At 40.1% G+C, this 15,816-nt stretch overlaps 1 protein-coding gene and 1 long non-coding RNA gene across 2 annotated transcripts in view; both read right to left on the bottom strand.

Annotated features, from left to right (window-relative positions):
• Positions 1 to 3,800, bottom strand: part of LOC117510732 — a 29,966-nt gene extending 26,166 nt beyond the window's left edge. Inside the window, exon 1 of the long non-coding RNA XR_004560806.1 lies at positions 3,790 to 3,800. This is a non-coding gene — a long non-coding RNA (uncharacterized LOC117510732). The remainder of the gene's footprint in view (positions 1 to 3,789) is intronic.
• LOC117510706 (plexin domain-containing protein 2-like) overlaps positions 1 to 15,816 on the bottom strand; it is a 435,424-nt gene that overhangs the window by 365,537 nt on the left and 54,071 nt on the right.

Raw genomic sequence — 15,816 nt, 5'->3', positions numbered from 1 at the left:
GTGTGTACACCGCCAGCAAGGCACTTCCAGATGTGAACACCTGTGTTGAGCACAACTGGCGGTCCGAGGTTTCCTTGGCAGTCGCTGGTAGCTCCCAACGTTTTTTGTTGATGGTACCAAACAAAGTTGTTTTTCGTTGAAGCTGCCTGTTAGACAAAGACAGAGAGGTGAAGAAATTGTCCATAGTTACAGTCCTTCCCAGGTCCATAAATGGTTCCATCAACTTCAAAACAACATTCTCTGACAACCTCTCTCCCACCAGACAAGTGGGATCTTTTCCCAAGTCAGGGATGGCATTACACATGTATTTCGTGTCCAGATCTGCTGCAATCGAAACTTGATTCCAAACTTGTCAGGCTTGGATGCAATGTAGTGCAGAAAGGGACAATGAACCTTTGACAGAAATAATTGCTCATCCACAGTAACATGCTGCCCTGGACTGTAGGACAACACACATTTCTGAACAAACCGCTGCCAGATGTCAGAAATTGCAGACAATTTGTCAGTTTGTAAGCATTCCTTACGGGTGTCCTTGTTGTCGAAGCGAAGGTACTGCTTTATTTCAAGAAAGCGGTTATGGGACATTATGACTCTGATATCTGGGTTGCTGAATCTATTGGCTTACATGAATCGCATGGTACCAACGTAGCCCTTGGCAGCCCTTTGGAAAAGGATTGCAAGGAACGCCATCAGCTCATAGATGCTCATCTACCAGCTGGGGTTTGTTCTACGGCCCTCATGGACTGTGCAGTCTCTGATGGTCAATAACATGCTGATATCCACCAAACACAGGAAGCTTTGAAGATGAGTCATGATTTTGCGTTTTGCAAACTCTGTTGGCCCTCCAGATCCACTGAATGCTGTCTGTGGAGTTTCATGAACAGAATAGTCTCCAACGTTGCGGTGGAACCAAACAGTGTCATCTTTTGCCTTCTCTGTGGATCCAGGTGTTATGCTTAAATCAGCAACTTTTTGTTTTTTGCTACAAGGGGGGTTGCCGAAGTGAAACTACCTTCAAGTGTTAAATGGCACATTCCAAAGAAACAATAGGCAGATTTTCTCTGCTGAAACCTGTGTCAGACTACATATGTTATTACCAGTCCTGGGCACAGTTCCGCTAATCCGCTAATTATCGAAGATAATGTTTTCATTATCGGATACCTTTTCAGATAACGTTGAAAACCATCATCGGACCAATTATCTTTCATTAAGTTTTGGTCCGATAATTTTTAGTCTGCTAACATTTTTGCAATTTTGTAATAGAAGCGTAGTTCTATCCTTTACAAACAGAGAGTAGCTAGTTCTAGAAGAAACCACTCTATCCTCTGCAGGCAAAGGAAAACTGATCATAGAAAAGAAAAAAGCTCATTTCTTTTGACCCCATAGTGATACACTGGCAATATCATGTAAGTCATCAGGAGGCATATAGTTTTAACTTATGGTTAAAATTTTAACCAAACTAATTTTGGACAAGTTATTTAAATTAACCTCATGTCTGAAGTTTTATAAAGTGAAAATATAAGATATATGTTTTAGTTTTAAAGTATTGGACTAATTTTTAACAGGTTTTAGTGTGGACATGGTGTGTGCGCAGTGCATTCTTGGTAAAAGTTCATAACAGGAGAAATGCATTTGAGACACTCTGATCAGGCTCCACACAGACGACAGCATTAAACGCTTTGTATATTTTGCCTAAAACCTTCGTGAATATATTCTCTGGGTTTATAGACATTGTTATTGTGTTTGTTTTATGAAAAAATGCCAGAAGAAGCCCAGGTTGCTTCTCCAAAAGCCGAAAAGTCTGTTAAATTGTGATACACGTCGTGTAATATAAATGTGTGTGATATATCAAAATGTACAGAACACTGCCATCTACTGGTGACTGGTTATATCACAGTGTTGTCATCCGCAGGATTTTAAAATTATCTGTAGGTTTCCAAAACCTGAGAGACCACACACGTGGAGATAAAAAAAAAATCATAGATCTGACAGGTTTAGTTGTACAGTGTGTGGTGTCAGCCACATGGTAAAAACAACACACAAACAGATTTCACACACGAACATGCCCAGGTCAAATACCTCGCTTTCTGATTGGCTGCATGTCACATTTAGCTCCTCACGTCCTTGTTATCACACCACACACAGCAGGAATATCTGATAATATTATATTTAGTGTCATCACAATTGTCGGGGCGTCCTTAAGATTGTCGGAAGGGGAAGACTGGGTCAGGGCAGCACGGTGGCTTAGTGGTTAGCACTGTTGCCTCACAGCGAGAAGGTTGTGAGTTCAATTCCCGTGGCCTTTCTGTGTGGAGTTTGCATGTTCTCCCTGTGTTTGCGTGGGTTTCCTCCGGTTTCCTCCCACATCCAAAGACATGTGGGTTAGGTGGACTGGAATCCTTAAAATTGTCCGTAGGTGTGTGTGTGGGTGTGTCTGTGTTTGTTTGTCTATTTGTGGCCCTGCGACAGACTAGCGTCCTGTCCTGGGTGTACCCTGCCTCGCGTTCTATGACTGCTGGGATAGGTTCCAGCCCCCCACGACCCTTAATTGGACTAAGCGGTAGAAGATGGATGGATGGATGGATGGAAGACTGGGTCCGATATTGGCCTAATTATCTTGGCATGTAAAACAAGGTTTGATGTTAAGACACCTCACGGAGTGATGGATTGATCTGTTATAACACTACACTGAGCTGCTAACCGATCGGATGTTATGACACCTCACAGAGCGACTGATTGATGCATTATGACACCGCACCGAACACATTTTCACTATTATTTGATTTCTTTGTACGACTGACATCGTTATTCAAGCATTCAAATGGCGATTCCTATCGCCACACAATTCCAACCACACACGAGGAAGTTTTTTGACAGTTCTTGTTATTGAAAGAAACCTTGTCTCCCTAACCGGATAGAGTTGTCATGTCATCACGTGTGAGCTTAGGCGGTGTATAGTGAGATTTTGAAAATTTCTTTCTTGTTTTTATACAAATGAAAAAAATACATATTTTACAAAAGCACATTTATTTGTAACACATGTTACATTGATTGACTTGTGTTGTTTTTACATAGAATGAATGAATCAACCAATCAGTATGAGCGGAGACTTAGTTTACCCAGAATACCCTTTGGGCATCTGTGTGTTAATGTTCAAATCTTCAGAATTAGTGCATTATTTTAAAATTAACAGATATGTGTTATATATCACTTTGTACATTTAAGAGTTTACATTAATGTAGTTATTCTAACCAGAATAACTTTATTTATAAAGCAAAACCATAATTCAAACCTGCTTTCCATTTCAAGACCTCTGCCTCATGGCGGGACCACTGTATCCTGTCAGCGTAAATGACAGTGCCCTACAGCAGGGGGCAGACTGCACAAAGACAGAAGCGCTGTCTCATTGGCTGTTTGGATTTGTGATCGCCATTGCTTTTGTTAGAAGCTTTGGCGGTGTTTAAACCTAAAATCAGCTTCTTAGTAGCTGAGGGCATATTTGAGGCAAAATTAAAAGTTATCTGTAGCTTCTGATAAGTTTTTAGGCAGTTTATCGGTTTAGTGTTAAAAAAGTTAACTTTTCAGTTAGGTGATTACCAGTTATTGAAGCTAACATTTTGGTTAGCTGTGCCAACCACTTTATTATATATGCAGACTATACAAAGCACACAGGGACTCAGCTCATTTATATAACAAAGGCAGGAGGTTGGTCATATGCTAAACTTTGGGGGGATTTTCACTGCAGACTAAAGTCTGCTGTCTGAGCCTATTAGTGATAAATAATAAAACCGCTTTGGAAAACGTCTATTCAATTCTGATATGTCAAACATCAGAAACCTTTATGCTCTTGTGATCAGTGGATTAAGTCCTTTCAAATTGTATAGGCCATGCCTCTTTGTGCCAAGATAGGTTTTTGGCAATTTGCAAAATATGCAACATTTGGACAGAAACATTGAATTTTTTTTTTTTTTTTTTTTTTTTTTACTTTGTTTACAAGTTTCTTGACTTCTTAATTAATGATGGGTGTTCTCAATAATGGGATTACCAAATAGCATGACATTTGGGATTTTGGTAGCGTACAGAACAACCTAGCGATATCCAGAAAATACCCAGTAAAAACCACTGGGTGGTAGTATAAATAATAAATACGTTTTGACCAAAACTAATAACTTTCAGTCGCACATAGGAAAACTTTATATTATTGTGATCAGTGGAATGATCTCTTTCCACTGGTATAGGCCATCCCCATTTATGCCTTGATAGTTTTTTTTTTAAATATTCCAAAATATGCAAAATAGGCTGACAAAGTAATCTCTGGACTTTTGATACAGAAAGGCCAGACTGGTGTGAAAATGTTTCCATTTCATGAGTCTGAAAAATTGGACCATAATCTTTCCAATTTTTTCTGTTTGCAGGTTTACTTGCTTTGACTTTGACCATGTGCACAGGTATTTCATTTATGGTGGGTTTTCTCATTAATGGAATAACCGAATGGCATGAAATTTGGCATGTGTATGGATAGCTGCTGTTAAAACCACAGCGCCAAATTTGGTGGAACTGTCACAGTAGATGGCGCTGCAAAGTATATTTTGATGAATTTCAAAGTTCTACCACGCTCCGGAATTCATGAAGATCTTACCTGAGAGTCTTACAAAGCTTGTCCATGGTCCCTGCTTGCAGCAGGCCTGGATCCACGGTGGCACAGGGAGTGCTTGGACCCTATTTGCTTGTAAATCTAGGTTGTTTTTTTTTTGTTTTTTTTGTTTTTTTTTACTAGTTTGGGAGGTCCTGTGACTTCTACTGTGGTGCGACTTATACACTGAAATATCATGACTTTGTTATTATTAAGAATAAGTGCAATAACTATTTATATGAAACTTTCCCAGCAATCAAAGCACAAAAGAAAAATAAAGTCCAATAATTAATTAATAAATGTTAATAACAACAAGTCCACTAAAACAATGCACACAAATCCCAAATTAAAGAGCTGACAATCCAGAAAGAATGTGTGACTTGTACTCTGGTGCAATTTATCCTCTGGAAAATACAGTATTTGGATTTTGAATTGGACGATGTCAACTTTATTGTTAAGAACTCCAATCAGTTTCACAAAAATCTGTCAAAATATCACCATGTTTAGATTGCTCTGCTATATTTTCTGGTTACAAATACATGAATTCCATTTCATCTCCTTCCCTGCATAAAGGACACAAAGCACTTTTAGAAAACTAGAAAAGAAGACTCACTGGGACACATGCTTGTTGTCTTCAGGGCCTAACATCTTCTCACGCTAAAAATGTGATTACATAATTCCATGTAAAGGCATGAGAATGAATGGGCTTCATTCATAACAAAACACCTACACTCAACCTTCAATAAAAAAAATGGATCAAAACAGGAAATTCCAGGATGTTCACAGACTAACAAAAAGCCTCACATCTGCAGCAGAGAGAATCAGAAACAGCATGGACTATGCATACATATGAATGTGTGTTTGCAGGACAGAAAGTGAGAAAACTAGCAGGAAATGGAGAAAGAAAAGGCAAAATGTCAGCAGACTCATGTAGGTCAGAGATTACTGCTGACATTAAATAAAAAGTAAGAGTCTCACTCTGCTAACAAGCAGAAGATCAGAATCTCCTCGCTGCTTGAATCTAAACTCTGACCCCTGGATGAGTGCTGCTAGAGTGTAAAGAACGACCTTCTTCACTCACAGTACGTCTGAAACAGCATAAAATGCTAGTGTCACTGAACAAGCTTTGCAAGGAGCAAATCCTGCAGTTGATTGGAAGTTTTTGCATGGTTACTGAAATTAAGCTGGTGCCGGTCCATGCAGCTGTTTGACCCCAGAGTCCATGAGCTCAGACTCTGGTATAGCTCCTCTGTGGCTTGTCGTCTCATTCCTTCTTCAACCTCTCTTCATCTCCATCTCTGTTCATTGTCCTCAAGGTTAAACTCGTTTTCCACAAGCCACATGTTCAAACCCACACATTTCACTTTTTTCTTTCACGCCTCCAAGCAACATACAGTATTTAAGGAAGGCTCTCACTGAGCAGAAATGGGACGGAAGTTATCATCATTAGCAAAATATGTTAACTTATGGTATTACTGTAATATCTGTAGCACCTCTACATCTGAGCTTCTGAGTCCTCAAGGTACTTAAAAATTTACCAAATCCAATGTCATAGTCACATCTGCTGTTTGAGCAGATAACAGGAAAGCCTGCAAATGTGTCACCATAGTGACGACAACCAATAATAATAATAATAATAAAAAAAGGTTTCACACCAGACAGAGTCAAATTATCACCATCAATCACTCAGCAATGCACTTCAACATAGTTGCCAGGTGGGACAGCTGAGGTGTTTGGAGACCAGCTTTTCATTACCTTCCTGTCAACATGATTGTAACCTAATATCAAGCCAGTCTTGTTGCCTGTCACGACTCGGCACATAGCTGTCACTGCAAATCTGCTGCAGGATACAAACACCAAGAGTGAAGGCCCAATGGATATGTGGCACAAACACACAAAAGAGGAAGAAGAAGAAAAAAACCCTTTCTTACATCAGTGAAATGCTGGGTCATGTTTGAAAGGAATCGATCGCCCAGCACAGACCTGTTTCATGGCTTTTTACGTTGGAGGAGGTTATATTATCACCCCTCTTTGTTTGTTTGTCTGTGAACAGCCTGGAGCCCACAATTTTTCATACATCTTTATGAAATTTTTGACTGATGATTCATATCCGGCAAGAACTTTTTCAATTTTCAAGGTCGAAGGGCAAAGTCAGGAAAAATCTTGGAATATTGGAAAAAATCCCAATCTTTAACAGTGAACAAATTTTCAAAAATTTATAACTGTCTAAATATCAAATTTCTTTAATATCTGAGAGCGTTATGTAGGACGGTATCCTTTATCGACTGAATGTTTGATCCGGATCTGATCCAGATAACAGATTTTGTGGCCATTTAAATTTAACATTGAAAACTCCTTTAATGTATATTTTACATTATATCTTAATCAAAAATGTCCCAATCACTCTCATATTTGAAAGTGAACTGCAGACTGGCACTCACTGTCACCTGACAAAGTTTGATCCAGATCTTATCTGGATTGTGGATTTTGTGAACATTTGAATTTAATATTGAAAAGCCCATTTGATGTACATTTTGCATTATATCTCAATCAAAAGTGCCTCAATCACTCATTTCTGAAAGTAAGGTGCAAACTGGCACTCTCAATGAATAAACTACATTTGATCCCCATCTGAGCCGTATCGCAGGTTTAGTGGATATTTGATTCTTTTTAACATTGAAAAGCCCTTTCAATCTATATTTTGGATTATATTTTCTTATGAAAAGTCACTTGTAACAGGACTTGGACCTTGAAATTTTTTTCTAAGGTAAAAATTTGTATAATTGGAAACTAGTGTTGGCAGAGGTTTGTGCTCTTTGAACACGGTGCTCTATTTTAAGACTGAAAAACTAAAGCATCACACCTGAAACCAAGACTCGACAACAATGGCCTTAGTGATCACCAGGACACTGCAACGAGCAACAATCGTTTATAAATCACATGCAAACAAAAGTCTGACTTTACATAAGCCTGACGGAACAAGGCCAGACATGTCGCTCTCTGCAAATACCATATAAACTACTATATAAAAGAATGACTACAAATCATGATCCGACGTGTGCAGGAAGAATGGGACAAAATAACACCTGAAACGCTTCACTCACAACACATCTTTTAAGCATTGTGAGAAGGAATAGCAACATTAGAAAGTGGTAAACGCTTTAGCATCCCAACTTTTTTGGAATGTGTGGCAGGCCATAAATGTAGGAATGGATGTCAGTGGTGGGCACAGCTAACAAAAAAGTTAGCTTAGATAACCATTAATCCAATAACTGAAAAGTTATCTTTTATGACTATAAACCAATAAACTGCTAACAAATTTATCTTTATTACAGATAGATAACTTTTAGTATTGATACGGACGCATCAGATTACACTGTCGGCTTCTGATAAACCAGTTTCACTTTAATTGCCGCAGGGGCTCCTGGGTAAATTCAAGGATCACAAACACAAAAAGAATGCATGAAAATGAATGAATAAAAAAATAAAACCCCAAACACTGTCATCATCTTTCAAAAGCAGTAAAACACAGTATTGGAAGTCACAGTTTATCTCAGTACTATATACACCATCATTTACGAGCTAAAAGCTGCTGCTTTTTTCACACACTTTGAACCCTGTGGCTTAAACAACCGAAATACATCCATTAATGCATTGACTGGTAGAGTAAAAGACACGTAGTAAATATAAATTCTTACCTGTTAGTTTCAGTGGGATTCATAAAGAAAATAATCCACATGAAGTGCCCTGATTATCCAAAACGGTGTCAAAAACGGTGAAGAAAATTAAACCATTAAACTTTGCTCACTTTACCAGGAAAAAAAAAGTTATTGGACTGAAAGTTATCGGAACTAAATTTATCAGAAGACAATTGGTCCGCTGATGGTTTTTAAACTTATCTGAAAAGCTAATTCGCTAACAAAAACATTAGCTTCGATAATTATCAGTTATTGGATTAGCTGAACAGTGCCCACCACTGATGGATGTATATTAGCCAATGAAATGAAGTTAACCAATCACAACAGAAGTCAAACAAAATTTAAGAATCACTGCATTTTATGTTTATTTGCATTTGCAAGTAAATGTAAGAATCATTGCTTCTTTTTTGTGTTTTCCATATCATCCAAACTTTTTTTTATTTGGGGTTGTACTACATCATTAATTAATGATGCATTTTGTGAGGCGAGATGCAATGTGATTAAGTTTTACATTGCCTAATTTAGTTCTTCTGACAAAACAAGGTCATAAAGTCTTATGTGTTGTGTTGCTGCCACCAGCTCAATTATGCAACAGATTTACAACATGAAGCTTCTTGAGTTTAGAACTCAAAATGAACACAAACATAAGCAAAAACTGTAATTTTGTTTCTCTGGAAAGCAGCAACCTTTCTGTGCCTTCCCTGACCTTAACATTTATCTGTTTCTGGCAGTTGGAGCTGAGGTAAACAAACTTTTATCACTTCTCAATCTGAACTCTACCTGCAAATGCCAAGAAGGAAAAAAATAATAAATAACAGTTGGCAGAACGACAAGTAATGACAGCTGAAACACTTCACAGCATTCCGACAATGAAGGCAAGCATAGGGTTCATAAGGTTCATGATTGTCAGCATAATGACAAGAAATAAAATTTAGCTTTAAAACATAAAATTTATTTTTCAGGAACTGTAAATACTCAGGACATATCTACAACATTAAAACATAATTATCTAAAACCACCCATGCAGTTAAAAACTATATTTACCTTTTCCATCAAGATGACACAAATGCGTTCATGCCTTATCAACATAACACAGTACTGTACCAATACAATATAGAAAGAAACACAGGACAGCATATACATTAAGTATGCTCCTGTTTTCATGCATAGATGAGCAGGTGAGCACTGTGTGCACCACTGCACAGATTCCCCCTCCGCTAGTGATGTACAGCTCTAGCATAAGAGAAATTTTAAAAAAATTCTGTGTGTGCAAATAATACAATTATTTCCCACATTTGATTAGTCCATGCACAAGTTATGTGTCTCTGCTGTAGCAAATTGTCAAGCACACAGAGATTTGAGCTAGAAAATAACACCATGTGTGTGAGATGTTATTATTAGGTGTTTATGTGGATAATAACAAACACAGAAATACATTTAATGAAAAAAGAAGAAAATTGTTTGCTTTGAGAGAAAGGTCCACGGGAGCCAACACCTCAGTGACTTGGCTGCATGTGCTGAAAAAAGGATTTAGGTATTTACTTCATGCAAACAAATAAATCAAACCATGGGATGACATGTCCGGCACAATACTTTTCATCCTCACTAAATTGTCCTCTCTACCGCTTCTCCAACACTTTGTGAAGTCCTTCATGTGCACACCTTGAAAGTCAGATTAGTTTTTAGCTTTAAAAAAAAACATTTTGTCTACACTTATTTTGGTTTTAATAACACTAAAATGCATCTCCATCTCAAAATGCACATTCCTAATGCAGTTGGTCCACACATCTTGCAAGACAGTGTGTTAGTCTGTAACACTGTGGCAAAATATGCATTCATATTGCATCAAATCAAATCAATTTTATTTATATAGCACCAAATCACAACAAACAGTTGCCCCAAGGCACTTTATATTGTAAGGCAAAGCCATACAATAATTACGGAAAAACCCCAACAGTCAAAACGACCCCCTGTGAGCAAGCACTTGGCGACAGTGGGAAGGAAAAACTCCCTTTTAACAGGAAGAACCCTCCAGCAGAACCAGGCTCAGGGAGGGGCAGTCTTCTGCTGGGACTGGTTGGGGCTGAGGGAGAGAACCAGGAAAAAGACATGCTGTGGAGGGGAGCAGAGATCAATCACTAATGATTAAATGCAGAGTGGTGCATACAGAGCAAAAAGAGAAAGAAACACTCAGTGCATCATGGGAACCCCCCAGCAGTCTAAGTCTATAGCAGCATAACTAAGGGATGGTTCAGGGTCACCTGATCCAGCCCTAACTATAAGCTTTAGCAAAAAGGAAAGTTTTAAGCCTAATCTTAAAAGTAGAGAGGGTGTCTGTCTCCCTGATCTGAACTGGGAGCTGGTTCCACAGGAGAGGAGCCTGAAAGCTGAAGGTTCTGCCTCCCATTCTACTCTTACAAACCCTAGGAACTACAAGTAAGCCTGCAGTCTGAGAGCGAAGCGCTCTATTGGGGTGATATGGTACTATGAGGTCCCTAAGATAAGATGGGACCTGATTATTCAAAACCTTATAAGTAAGAAGAAGAATTTTAAATTCTATTCTAGAATTAACAGGAAGCCAATGAAGAGAGGCCAATATGGGTGAGATATGCTCTCTCCTTCTAGTCCCTGTCAGTACAGTAAAGTACAGTCAAATGAGGTACCAGTCTGAGGCACAGACACAAACCTGCAGAAACTTGTTGCTGACGGTTGCACCCTGCAGCCTTTCGTAAAGTGGAGAGACACAAATAACCTTGATGAACAAGAATCCTCCACAAAATGAACAGTTTTACACAAAATGAAATTATGCAACATGCTGTCAGCTGCAGTCTTCTGCAGGACAATTCTCTGATGGGAAACTGAGGGTTTCCTCTGTGCCAAATCATTAATACAGAGTAAAAGGCTTTTTTGTACTCTGCCCCATCAACCAGGAAATTACTACAACAGGATCTAAACTTGTCCAGTTTGATTCCAATGGAGGATTTCAAATTTATTTTAAGGGCACTTGAAAATCCCTGTAAACTTGTTCCTGTTCTTACCCGACGCCATCAAATATGGCCATTGAAGTAATTGCAAAATATGCAAAATTGGCCCAAACAAACGTTTGTCTGGATTTTTGATGTAGAAAAGCCATAGTGTTGTCAAAACATTCTACAAGGTGGTGTTTTACTGTCAGACCAAACATGATGATAATTTACCTCTTAAAAAAATATTTCATATTTTAAAATTCATTTTAGAACAGCTGAAACAACTCAAAATGCACTCTCATTAATGATGGGCCAAATGCTGCCAAATTTACCAGCTTCAGCCAGAATACTGTTCATTGTGTGTAGAGCACAGTACAAACTGCTGGAGACTCCTGCAGAACTGTGAGGTCTTCTTACTGCGCCTGTGTGAGCGGGGCTGCATGTCTGTTTGCTTGATTGAGTGTGATTTTGGACTTTTGTGCTTGTTTTGGGACTCTATCTCCTATTCTAGTAATGCAAGTCAGCATTAATATATTAGTCTACACAAGAGAGGAGTTACAGGCACTGAGAGACTATGCGAAGACGGGAATACTCCATCAGATTCCACCGGAGCTAAGGCGGAAGTATTGGGGATGCCGAGCTGGACGTGAACACAAGGCTAAAGAGAAGGCTAGAATCACCAGGCGGAGGCTTGTCAAACCACCGATCCCCTCAGTTGTTATGGGGAATGTCAACGCGCTATCGAACAAGATGGATGAGCTTACCGCGTTGTTGGGGACCCAACAAAGCTACAGAGAGAGCAGTCTGTTGATATTCACGGAGACATGGCTAACCAGCTACATACCGGACGCTAATGTAGACCTGCCCGGCTTTTCCACTGTGCAAGCGGACCGGGATCCCAATTCCTGCAGAAAGAGCAAAGGTAGGGGACTCATCTTGTATGCTCACAAGTGATGGTGCCATCCAAATCATCTGACGGTTAAAAGATGTGATATGCAGCCGTGATCTGGAGCTGTTGGCTGTTAGCATCAGACCGTATTACGTACCACGTGAGTTCTCACACGTGATCGCGCTCTGTGTGTACATTCCTCCGAGGGTGGAGTTAGAGGCGGCGCTTGAGTCCATTCACAACATCACTACGGCACTACAGTCACAGCATCCAGATGCATTTTTCATCATATCGGGTGATTTTAACCACGTCACTTTGGACACTAATCTCCCTTCTTTCCACCAATATGTGAACTGTTCCACAAGAAAAAATAGGACCACAGATCTGCTATATACAAATGAAAGTTTCTTTGGTTTTCTTTGGTTTTTTGAATTTTTTGCAAATTTATGAAAAAATAAAAAATAAAGCCCTCATGACACAGCAAGAATGCGCAGGAACGATGGCCGACATGGCAAATATTGCCATAATCCGACACAGTCGGGAGGAAAAGAGGCGTGGTCAACAATGTCAGAATGCACCCAGATTACCTCCACACCTGCACAATGGCATCCAAAGCACATGTAGACAACAGGTAGATGACACAGACTGCTGTAAAATGTCCATAAAAGGCCCTGAAGACTGCCCAATGTCCAAACTTCTGGATGGCAAACACGGGACCGGAGTGGGAGGCAGCGCTGTGTTCGTCCCTTTGCACAGTCCCTGCTTGTAATAAACATCGGAGTACAGCCAACGTATGGACCGGACTCATGCCATGTGTCAAAACCAATGTTGCCAGCTGCTGGACACTGCTGGCAGTGGGCCCTCCTGTCCCATGTGTCAGATGCAGTGCTTTTCCAGGGAACTTTAATTTCCTTTTCTTGTGTTTTAGATTCAGGTCTGGGCTCTGGCTGGGCCACTCAAGGACATTCACAGAGTTGTCCTGAAGCCACTCATTTGATATCTTGGCTGTGTTCCATTGTCTTGCTGAAAGATGAACCATTGCCCTGTCTGAGGTCAAGAGTTTTCTGGAACAGGTTTTCATCCAGGATGTCTCTGTACACTGCTGCATTTATCTTTCCCTCAATCCTGACTAGTCTCCCAGTTCCTGCCACTGAAAAACATCCCCACAGCATGATGCTGCCACCACCATGCTTCACTGTAGGGATAGTGCCTGGTTTCCTCCCAACATGATGCCTGACATTCACACCAAAGAGTTCAATTTTTGTCTCATCAGACCAGAGAATTTTGTTTCTCATGGTCTGAGAGTCCTTCAGGTGCCTTTTGGCAAACTTCAGGTGGGCTGCCATGTGCCTTTCACTAAGGAGTGGCTTCTGTCTGGCCACTCTACCATACAGGCCCGATTGGTGGATTGCTGCAGATATAGTTGTCCTTTTAGAAGCTTCTCCTTTCTCCACAGAGGAATGCTGGAACTCTGACAGAGTGACCATCAGGTTCTTGATCAACTCCCTGACTAAGGTTGTTTGCCCCTAATCGCTCAATTTAGGCGGGCAGCCAAGTCTGCGTAGAGTCCTGGTGGATCTGAACTTCTTCCATTTATGGATGATGGAGGCCACTGTGCTCACTGGACCTTCAAAGCAGCAGAGATGTTTCTGTACCCTTCCTCAGATTTGTGCCTCAAGACAATTCTGTCTCGGAGGTCACTTTGACTTCATGCTTGGTTTGTGCTCTAACGTGCACTGACAACTGTGGGACCTTATTTGTAGACCAGTGATGCCGATAACGTTACTTAATAACATGCGACTCTAATCTGACTGCATTTTCAGTAATGAGTAATCTAACGCATCAATCTTTTCAAGTCAGTAATCAGATTAAAGTTACTTCTCCAAGTCACTGTATATTACTATTATTTCTGTATCTTTATACAGTATAAATCAGGGGTGCCAACTGCAAAGATAGTGTGGGTCCATCGCAGCATTAAAACTGGTCCATGGGGGGAGGTCGGGGTTTGGCTGAACTGCCCATTTCACCCACTTTGCATTTATTGCTGTGAGCTGTTCTACTGTTGTTCAAAGCACAGTGACGGCAGCACACCTGTACTGAGCTTCACAGAGACATTTTCATGCATTTTTTCTTTAAACCTTTGTGCTGCTCTGTGAGTGTCCTCGCGAAACACAGCTGAAGACCCACAACATGTTATCAACAACTTCTAATGCTTTTATTCCCCCACCCAAATGCACCTAATGGCCCAGTCACACGGCACTTAATGAAGAGCAACGAAGCCCAAACGAAACAAGAAATCTGGACTTTTGTTGACATCCGTTGGCATCATTTAACCTTCTCTCAACTTCGTTCCTCTAGCGCTCGCTTCGTCAGGATTTTTAAACTGTCGAAAAATTTGAACGAAGGGCAACGAAAACCTCAATTCCGCCATATTTTGGTTTTCTGTCATTCTTGACGTTTTCTTATCAATTGCTTAGTTTTTGTAACGTTAGCTTTTCGTTTGACTTTGTTCAACCAGTTCAATGTTTTCACACAGTACAAAAGCCGGGTTTGAGTGCTTTTGTGGAGGAGCTCACTCTCTCTCTCTCTCTCTCTCTCTCATATTTCGGGTATACAGACAGCCTAGAGTTTTGGTATTTGAGAGATTTGAGAAATATCTGGCATGTTTGCAGTGTGTCTAATTTTGGTGGCATATTAGCGTGTGTGGTGGCGTGTGTGTGTTTTTGAAAAAATGAGGCGTCTTATGACTGTTGAACAAGCACTTCAGGTATTTTTTTTTTTTTGGAGCAAGACGGAGCATGCAACATGTCGTCAGAGTCTCAACCATACATTGAGGATTCTGGCAATAATCCCTCTTTTGTTCTCGATGAGGAACCAGAGCAGGTGGTGGTGGATCCACCGATGTGTGCACAGATCTCCACAGTGGGTCGAATCACGTGCTTCTGTTTGCAGCTGTTTGCAGCCCAGGGCCGAGTCCTGGAACGCACAGATGCAGACACACGCTGCTCCAGCAGTGGCTCCAGGTGGGTTTTGTTAAAAACGTCAAGATCAACGTTAGCTTCGGTTTCGTTTTGTTTCTCTTTCATCCCTTTTGCACTCTCGAGTCGCAGGCTATTCCCTGATGAAGCTTATTCATCCACCTTTTCTCAATGAATTGTGATTTTTTTTTAATTTTTTTTTTACTTTTTTCCCGTTGTTCAGGAATCGTCGTATGCCGTGTGACTGGGCCATAACGTCTCTTTCTGAGGACAACATGATGTAAAAAAATGGTTGTTGTTAGCAGCTGCTGAGAGTAACCAATAAAGTAACTAGTAATCTAACTTAGTTACTTTTAGAACTGAGTAATCAGTAAAGTAACTAAGTTACTTTTTCAAGGAGTAATCAGTAATTGGATTACTTTTTTTAAAGTAACTGTGGCAACACTGACCCCAATTCCAATGAAGGTGGGACGTTGTGTAAAATGTCAATTAAAAACAGAATTTTGCAATACATTTCAAAAAAGTTGGGACGGGGCAACAAAAGACTGGAAAAGTTAATAAATGCTCAAAAAACACCTAATTGCAAACAGGTGAGTGTCGTGATTGGGTATAAAAAGAGCATCCCCAAAAGCTCAGCCATTCACAAGCAAAG

The sequence above is a fragment of the Thalassophryne amazonica genome, chromosome 1, assembly GCF_902500255.1.
Source record: "Thalassophryne amazonica chromosome 1, fThaAma1.1, whole genome shotgun sequence".
In the NCBI taxonomy this organism is placed as follows: domain Eukaryota; kingdom Metazoa; phylum Chordata; class Actinopteri; order Batrachoidiformes; family Batrachoididae; genus Thalassophryne; species Thalassophryne amazonica.
The sequence above is the reverse complement of the archived record's forward strand: the minus strand, read 5'-3'. Positions and strand labels throughout refer to the sequence as shown.